Genomic DNA, 9,340 nt, shown 5'->3' with positions numbered 1-9,340 from the left:
AAATACCTGGGTACGGTGATTCCAAGAGACCTGGAGGAGGTATACTGCAGGAATTACACCCCTCTTCTGAGTCGGTTTAGGGGAGACCTTAAGAGATGGTCTAAAGGTTTATATACCTGGTTTGGCTGCTGTGTCATCTTCAAAATGAATGTTCTTCCGCATCTGTTATACCTCTTTCAGACTCTCCCCATACACGTCTCAGCTAGTTTCTTTGATACTGTACATCGTCACCTTTTCAGATTAATTTGGGCCATGGGGAACCCGAGACTGGCCAGATCCCTACTCCATGTTTCAAGGGACAAGGGAGGATTGGGGATACCTGATCTTCGGAAATACAGTCCTGATCAAAAGTTTAAGACCACATATTTAGCATGGCTGGATCTTAACAAGGTTCCAAGTAGAGCTTCAACATGCAACAAGAAGAAATAGGAGTGAGACAAAACATTTTTTGAGCATTCAATTTAATGAAAACAACGAATAAACTGAAACAGGCTGTTTTTCAGCTGATCAAAAGTTTAGGACCACACCTCCAAAAAAAAAATAAACCCCCCTTCCAAACATGAACTCAGTAATGAGTAGCTCTGCCGTTATTGTTTATCGCTTCAAAAATTCGTCTCGGCATGCTTGATGCAAGCGTTTCCATGAGGTGATTGGGAACATTTCTCCAAGTGGTGAAGACGGCCACACAAAGACCATCTACTGTTTGGAACTGTTTTCCATTTTTGTAAACTTCCCTTGCCATCCATCCCCAAAGGTTCTTAATTGGATTTAGATCAGGGGAACACGCAGGATGGGCCAAAAGAGTGATGTTATTCTCCTGCAAGAAGTCCCTTGTCCTGCGGGCATTGTGTACTGTAGCGATGTCCTGTTGAAAAACCCAGTCGTTACCACACAGACGAGGGCCCTCAGCCACGAGGAATGCTCTCTGCAACATTTGGACATAGCCAGCGGCCGTTTGACGGTCCTGCACTTCCTGAAGATCCATTGTTCCACTGAAGGAAAAAAGCACCCCAGACCATTATGGCGCCCCCTCCACTGTGGCGCGTAGAAAACATCTCAGGTGGGATCTGCTTGTCATGCCAGTAATGTTGGAAACCATCGGGACCATCAAGGTTACATTTTTTCTCATCAGAGAATAAAACTTTCTTCCACCTTTGAATGTCCCATGTTTGGTGCTCTCTTGCAAAGTCCAAACGAGCAATTCTGTGGCGTTCAAGGAGACGAGGTCTTTGAAGACGTTTTTTATTTTTGAAGCCCTTCAGTCTCAGATGCCGTCTGATTGTTATGGGGCTGGAGTCAGCACCAGTAAGGGCCTTAATTTGGGTCGAGGATCGTCCAGTGTCTTGACGGACAGCCAATTGGATTCTCCGGCTCAGTGCTGATGAATTTTTTTTGAGTCTTCCACTTGACTTTTTTGTTCCATAACCCTCAGGATCATTTAAGAAGTTCCAAATGACTGTCTTACTGCGTCCCACCTCAGCAGCGATGGCGCGCTGTGAGAGACCCTGCTTATGCAGTTCAACAACCCGACCATGTTCAAAAAGGGAGAGTTTTTTTGCCTTTGCCATAACAACGTGTGACTACCTGACAGAAAATGACAATGAATCCACATCTTTGCACAGATTTGGCCTTTTAAATTTGGATCAGCTGAAAAACAGCCTGTTTCAGTTTAATCGTTATTTTCAATTAATTAAATGCTCAAAAAATGTTTGGTCTCACTCTCATTTCTTCTTGTTGCATGTTGAAGCTCTACTTGGAACCTTGTTAAGATCCAACAAAGTAAAATATGATTTAGCCATTTTTCAAGTGGTCTTAAAGGGTTTCTATCACTTGGTATCACATATTTAGCTGTCAGACACTAGCGATCCGCTAGTGTCTGCTCTAACAAACCATCTTAATATGATAGGTTTTGGGGCAGCCGTTTCGCTAAAATAAGAACTTATATCTATATGCTAATGAGCCTCTAGGTGCTATGGGGGCGTCATTAGCACCTAGAGGCTCCGTCTACCTTCATAAACTGCCGCCGCCCAGCGCGTCCCTCCAGCCCGCCCATCTCCTGCTGAATGCGATCCTCCCCGTGCGCGTCTCTGTTCGGCGCATGCGCAGTGAATGTCTGACCGCTTCCCTGCTCAGACATCTCCACTGCGCCTGCGCCGATGACATCATAGTGCTTCGAAGAACAGGCGCAGTGGAGATGTCTGTGCAGGGAAGCGGTCAGACATTCACTGCGCATGCGCCGAACAGAGACGCGCACGGGGACACTAGCGGATCGCTAGTGTCTGACAGCTAAATATGTGATACCAAGTGATAGAAACCCTTTAAACCTTTGATCAGGACTGTATTACGCTGCTTCTATGCTCCAACGGGTTGTGGATTGGTTGCGACATGCTCCATTCAAACAATGGGTCGCCACTGAACAACTCTCTTCCCAGACCCCTCTAGCCCTCCTGCCATGGACTGGGAGGAGAACCCCCACTGCACTCTCCAGTCATCCCATCATTGGGCCTACCTTACTTCAATTTTACAAACATCATTGCGTCCCCATGATCTCCCCAACACCTTCTCCAGTGTTTTCTATCCTGGGACACCCAGACTTTCCGGCAGGTTGTTCTGGGGGCCCCTTCATGCAGTGGCGTTCGAGTGGTAGGTGTCGTGCACCTTTCTTTAGAACCTCTGGACGGTGGTTCACGTATGCTGAACTGTCGAGTTTGTCGGACCCCTGTGCCCTCAGACCATGGAGATCCAGACAATTAAAAAGTTTCCATTCTTCTATCCCCTCCTTCCGGGGCCTCGATAGGTCCCTTACACCCTTTGAAAAAGCATGTATCGGCTAAGGAGTTTACCGTCATTCTCTTCCAGAATTCTATAAAGCGCTAGTATTACCTGATTCGGACTTCCGTCCTCCGTTTATTGACGAGTGGATTCAAGATTTGCAAGTTGATATCTCCGCTGACCAATGGCCAAAACTGTATCAATTGGCTCATAAATCCTCAATTGCCAGTAAGTATCAAGAGGCCAGCTACAAAATACTATCTAGATCAGTGATGGCGAACCTATGGCATGGGTGCCAGAGGCGGCACTCAGAGCCCTCTCTGTGGGCACCCGAACCCTGAAAAAAGTCTATGGTGTACCAATATGCCTTAGACTTTTCCTGCCATTCATCAGTGCAGGGCGCACTATGAACAGCGCAGGCAGCACACTGAATGTAGGCAGGTTGTTATAGCTAAATGATAAAGTACATTGAAGATATACTATATTGGACTGTAGTATTCAGGGTAAATTGCCATGTCGGCACTTTGCGATAAATAAGTGGGTTTTAGGTTGCAGTTTGGGCACTCGGTCTCTAAAAGGTTCCCCATCACTGGTCTAGATGGTATTATGTTCCGACCAGTCTTCAGAAAATGTTTCTGATTGCCTCCCCATTATGTTGGCGTTGCGAAGCATCTCATGGCTCGTTGCTTTATATTTTCTGGCAATGTGACAAAGTCAAACGATTCTGGGAATCAGTTCATAAGATCTTGGCGACTATTTTCTTTTTCTGTACCAAATACTCCCGTTTTCTTCTTATTACTTCTATCGGACTTACCTTGGAGTTTGCTCCGCTGGTCTTGTGTGCTCCACTTGGTTATTGCGGCCAGGTCTTGCATTCCAGCAAAATGGAAATCACTCGCTCCGCCATCCACTGAGCTACGGTTCAGAAAGTGGAAGAGATCTGGAGAATGGAGGAACTAACGTCGTTTATGAAGAATACTCATAAGGTCTTTGTCACTGCCTGGACACCACGGTTTACCTTCCAGGACTCCCCGGAATACCAATCCTTATTGACCTGAAGGGGTTGTTTCTACTCCTGTTACTTGCTCTATCCTAATTCTGTTCTCCCCTACCTTGTGTGGTCCGCCTTTCCTTTTGTGTGTTAGTCTTGTTACCCCTTTCTGTTGTCTAGTCCCAACTGTGACTTTTTTTTACTTGGATTATGTTTACATGTTTCATGCCACTCATAGAGTGGCTTCACTTCTTTCTTCTGTATTTCCTCTGTCAGATGTTTGTCATATTTTGAGTACATTTAGACTTTGATGGCAGGATTTATCTGATCTGTTTATGACTCACCGTTGGCCGGGCGCCAACGCAGCTATTCCGTTGCCTGCAGATGTACATGCTGTAACCCTTACTTGTATCTGTGAATACACTTAAATAAAGAATAAATAAAAAAAAATAGAAAAAACATGAGATATGTGCCAGCGCGGTGTCTTTTCAAACACACTATGATAACACCATCAAAGGTGCGTTTACCCATAACTATGTAGGTCATTTACTATTGCGTTCCAGAGCTTGGGGAGGGGGATGTTGGAGGAAAAAAAATAACAATTCTGAAAGAATAAATGAAGAGGTAAAAAGATTTCCTAAGGCCTCATACACACGGGCGCTGCCTGGCCATGCCCATATTGCGGCCCATTCCCGTAGGGTTTCTCTCCATGCTCTATTTTTTTGCAGTGCGGACAGATCATGAACCCATTCAAATTGAATGGGTTTGCATCAGTCTGCGGCAACCGCACAGATGGTACCCGTGCGTTGGGGACGTTCGTGTGCCTGATGTCTAAAAATTCCTAGGAGGCTAGAGGGGAATATACCAACTTTCAGTGCAATTGGAGCAACTTTGGTTCGGCCTGAATCGATTCGGGTAGGTAATCAATATTTAAAGCCTAGAGGACCCCTTTGAATTCATATTTATTCTTTTTTTTTTCTTTATTGTTCAACCCCATATATTAAACGTGTGTGTCCTGTGCAATGTATGAGTACCTTGAAGATCCATTTGAGGGTGAATACATTTGCACTAGATGCAAGCATGTTGCGTATTTGGAAGCCCAGTATCTGGATTTAAATGTGCAGCTTGCAACACACAAAAGCATTGCAAACCTGGAGAGAGACCTTACTGTGCAGGCACTGGCTGGGGTCAGTGAAATGGAGGTGGGTGGAGGAGGCAACATCAGGACTATTGGGTCAGTAGTTGGGTTAATGTTACAAGAAAGGGTAGAGGGAAAAGTGCTAGGGAGGCTAGTCCTGAGCTGGAACACCCTAGTAAATATGCCTGTTTGGCTGATATTAGGGATGCAGGCCTCAAGTCAGCTACACTGTAGCAGGGAGTTGCTCCTAGCAACCAGGAGGATGACCTCTGCAGGAAGGATGGGAAAAGGAGTGGAGCAAAAGTTAGACAGGTGCTGGTGGTAGCGGACTCTATTATTAGGCACACAGGGTCATCTGTCGCTGAAAACGTGAATGCCAAACAGTGTGTTGTCTTCCAGGTGCTAGAGTTTGGCAAATTGCGGATTGGGTAGACAGATTCAGTCAGGGGGAGACGGAGGGTCCTTAACAATAATTTTAGGGAACTAGGAGAGAAGCGAAAATCCAGGACCTTCAAGGTAGTCCTTTCAGAAATACCAGTGCCACGATCATCACAAAAGAGACAGCGGGAGCTTAGGTAAATAAATGGTTCAGAAGCTGGTGCAGGAAGGAAGGGTTTGGGTCCATGGAGAACAGGGCTGACTCTATAGTAGGGACAGGCTGCACTTTAATGAGGAGGGTACAGCTGTGCTGGGGGTAAGCATAGATAGATGGCTAGAGTAGCTTTTAATCCCTTTAGGACCCATTGATTTTCCGTTTTTCACTCCCTGCCTTCTCAAAACCATTCGTATTCTTCCATTCACGTAGCTGTATGCAGGCTTATCTTTTGTGGGACAAGTTGGACTTTTTAATGGCCCCATTTACTATTGCATAGAACGTAGTGGGAAGCTGAAAAAAATTATCCAAATTGGGTGGAAATGGAAAAAAGAATTCAATTCTGCCACAGCTTTAGACTACATGCACACGGTTGTTTTTTTTTGTCCGTTCCATTTTTTTTTTTGCTGTCCCCATCAGTATGTCCGTTCGGTAGCTCCGCAAAAAAAATTGTGCATGTCCTATTTTTTCTAGTTTGCGGAGCAGTATAGGCATTATTACAATGGATCTGCAAAAATAACCGGATGCCATACGGACGTCATACGGACCGCAAAACATATACGGTCGTGTGCATGTAGCCTTATGGGTTTTGTTTTTATGGCATTCCCTACATGGTAAAACTGCCCAGTTACATTCATTCTCCAGTTCAGCATGATTATGGCAATACCACATTTATATACTTTTTATTGTGTTTTCATACTGCAAAAACATAAAAACTTTGAAAAAGTTATATAGTATTTCTTGTATTTTACTACTTTAACCCCTTAATGACACAGGACGAGAATGCTCGTCCTAAATCGCCGGCACTTAGCGCTAGAGGATGAGCGTTCTTGTCCTGCAGTCATTCCTCCGCCCCGCATGCGGTGCCGCGATCAGCGGCAGAGATCCGGCTGTTACTGACAGCCAGATCCCTGCTGCATCCACCAGCATCGGCGATAACGCCGATGCCGGTGGATTAACCCCTCATATGCCGCGGTCAGCGCTGACCGCGGCATATGGGAGGTTTGCGCTCCCTCACCTCATCCATCGGTCCCTGCGCTGCTGTGGCGGGGACTCGATGGTTGACATGGCAGCCCCAAGCCATTCCAAGGCTTGGGGCCTGGCATGTACGGAAGCCTAAGAGGCCCAGCCCCCAGGCTGGGTCTCCTAGGCAACTGTTAGCGTCTTACAGTGTAAGACACTAAGTTCAATACAGCACAATACAGATGTATCGTGCTGCATTGAAACAGGGATCAGACCCTGTAATGTTGAAGTCCCAGAGTGAGACAAATAATAAAGTGAGAAAAAAAGAAAGTTTATAAAATTTTAGTTTTACAAAAAATTCAAAGTTTCAAGTAAAAAAAAAATAAAGCGTCCTTTTCCAAAAATAAAGTAAAAAAGAATTGTAAAAAATAGGGAAAAGACAGACATATTAGGTATCGTCGCATCTGTATCGACCAGCTCTATAAACATATCACATGACCTAACCCCTCAGATGAACACCGTAAAAAATAAAAACTGTGCTAAATAAACCATTTTTTTTGTCACCTTACATCACAAAAAGTACAACAGCAAGTGATCAAAAAGGCATACGCCCACCAAAATAGTACCAATCTAACCGTCACCTCATCCCGCAAAAAATTAGCCCCTACCTGAGACAATCAGCCAAAAACTAAAAATAAACTATGGCTCAGAATATGGAGACACTAAAACATGATTTTTTTTGTTTAAAAAATGAAATCATTGTGTAACTTACATAAATAAAAAAAAAGTATACATATTGGGTATCGCCGCGTCTGTGACATCCTGCTCTATAAAAATACCACATGATCTAACCTGTCAGATGAATGTTGTAAATAACAAAAAAAAGGGGCCAAAACAGCTATTTCTTGTTACCTTGCCTCACAAAAAGTGTAATATAGAGCAACCAAAAATCATATGTACCCAAAACTAGTACCAACAAAACTTCCACCCTATCCCGTAGTTTCTAAAATGGGGTCACTTTTATGGAGTTTCTACTCTAGGTGTGCTTCAAATGGGACATGGTGTCAAAAAAAAGTGTCTAGCAAAATCTGCCTTCCAAAAAACGTATTGCATTCCTTTTCTTCTGCGCCCTGCCGTGTGCCCATACAGCAGTTTACGACCACATATAGGGTGTTTCTGTAAACTACAGAATCAGGGCCATAAATATTGAGTTTTGTTTGGCTGTTAACCCTTGCTTTGTACTGAAAGAAAAAAAGATTAAAATGGAAAATCTGCCAAAAAAGTTAAATTTTGAAATTGTATCTCTATTTTCCATTAATTCTTGTGGAACACCTAAAGGGTTAACGACGTTTGTAAAATCAGTTTTGAATACCTTGAGGGGTGTAGTTTCTAGAATGGTCCCGTGCCTCTGCTGTGTAAAACAGCAGAAACTCGGCGGTTATGGCGCCCACAGTACTCACAAGTGGGCGCCATCTTTAAACGTCTGAAAAATTTTAAATTAGGATGGGGGGGGTGTCATACTAATATGGAGGTAGATAGAGAGTGGGATATAGGAAAGGACAATGGGGATTTAGTGGGGGCTGCACACCCATGAAAAACAGAGCTTCTGGTAACATAAACCTGTTACAAACAAAATTCAAGGTACCCAAAATCTCAAATATTGACATACCAGGAACTGAAAATGGAAAATTAAATAGTAACTTAAAATGATTTTTTCCTCTGGATTTAAAGAAACATGCATCAGTAGTCTGGTTTGAAGTGGTCTATGAGCAGCACCTACAGTGCCTTGCAAAAGTATTCACCCCCTTGCCTTTTTTCGTGTTTTGGTGTCTCACAACCTGGAATTAACATTGATTGCTTGAGGATTTGCGTCATGTAATTTACAGAACATGCCCACAACTTTGAAGAGGTTTTTTTTTTTTTTTATTGTGAAGCAAACAACAAATAGGACAAAATAACAAAAAGTCAATGTGCATAACTATTCACCCCCCTAAAGTCAATACTTTTGCGGCAATCACAGCCCCAAGTCGCTTTGGATAAGTCTCTATGAGCTTGCCACATCTTACCACTGGGATTTTTGCCCATTCCTCCTTGCAAAACTGCTCCAGCTCCTTCAAGTTGGATGGTTTGTGCTTGTGAACAGCAATCTAAGTCTGACCACAGATTTTCTGTCAGCGCCAGTTCTGTGAAAAGATCTAGCAGACGTTCTTCTCTACCTCTTGTATGATGTTCTTTGTTTTGGTTTCACTTTCTCATCTCCTTTCCTTCTGCCAGGTGTCACTTATTCAGACTAATTGTCTTCCTTTATAATCCCTCCCATACTGCCTCACTTTGCGGTTTATACTACTTCCTGGATGAGGTGTTCACTGCTGGAGGCTGCTTCTGCTGTTTGTTCAGATAAGTCATTTACTTTATTGTGTTTCCTTGCTGGCTTGATTCTAGGTGACCCTGACTCCGTCCGTATTAAGTGCAGGGAGCCGATGGTCGTGTCCCCTCACGATTATAGGGTTTTAAGGTGTCACACAGTCTTAGGTACGCGGGCATGCAATCATCTACCATACAGACCCTTGCATGTGCATAGCAGTCAGGGAGAGCTCTTAGGGTTATATAGGGCTCACCTATAAGCTCCTTAGTTTGGGATCAAGCCAGTCGCTCGTTTATTTATATGTTCCAGCTATCTGATAACTTCATCCGTGACATTATAAACCGCCATAACCGTCTTAAGCATGGATCCGGTTTCAGCCTTGATTGACCGCATGCAAGGTCTTTTGCTGAAGGTAGAAGATCTCCGTAAAACTGTGTCTCAGTTTCAGGTGACCGGTTCTGCTGGCGTTCATGGAGTTTGTTCCGAGCCTAAGATCTCGCTCCCGGATACGTTCTCCGG

The sequence above is a fragment of the Bufo bufo genome, chromosome 2 (assembly GCF_905171765.1).
Source record: "Bufo bufo chromosome 2, aBufBuf1.1, whole genome shotgun sequence".
NCBI lineage: Eukaryota > Metazoa > Chordata > Amphibia > Anura > Bufonidae > Bufo > Bufo bufo.
Note: the sequence above shows the minus strand (reverse complement) of the source record.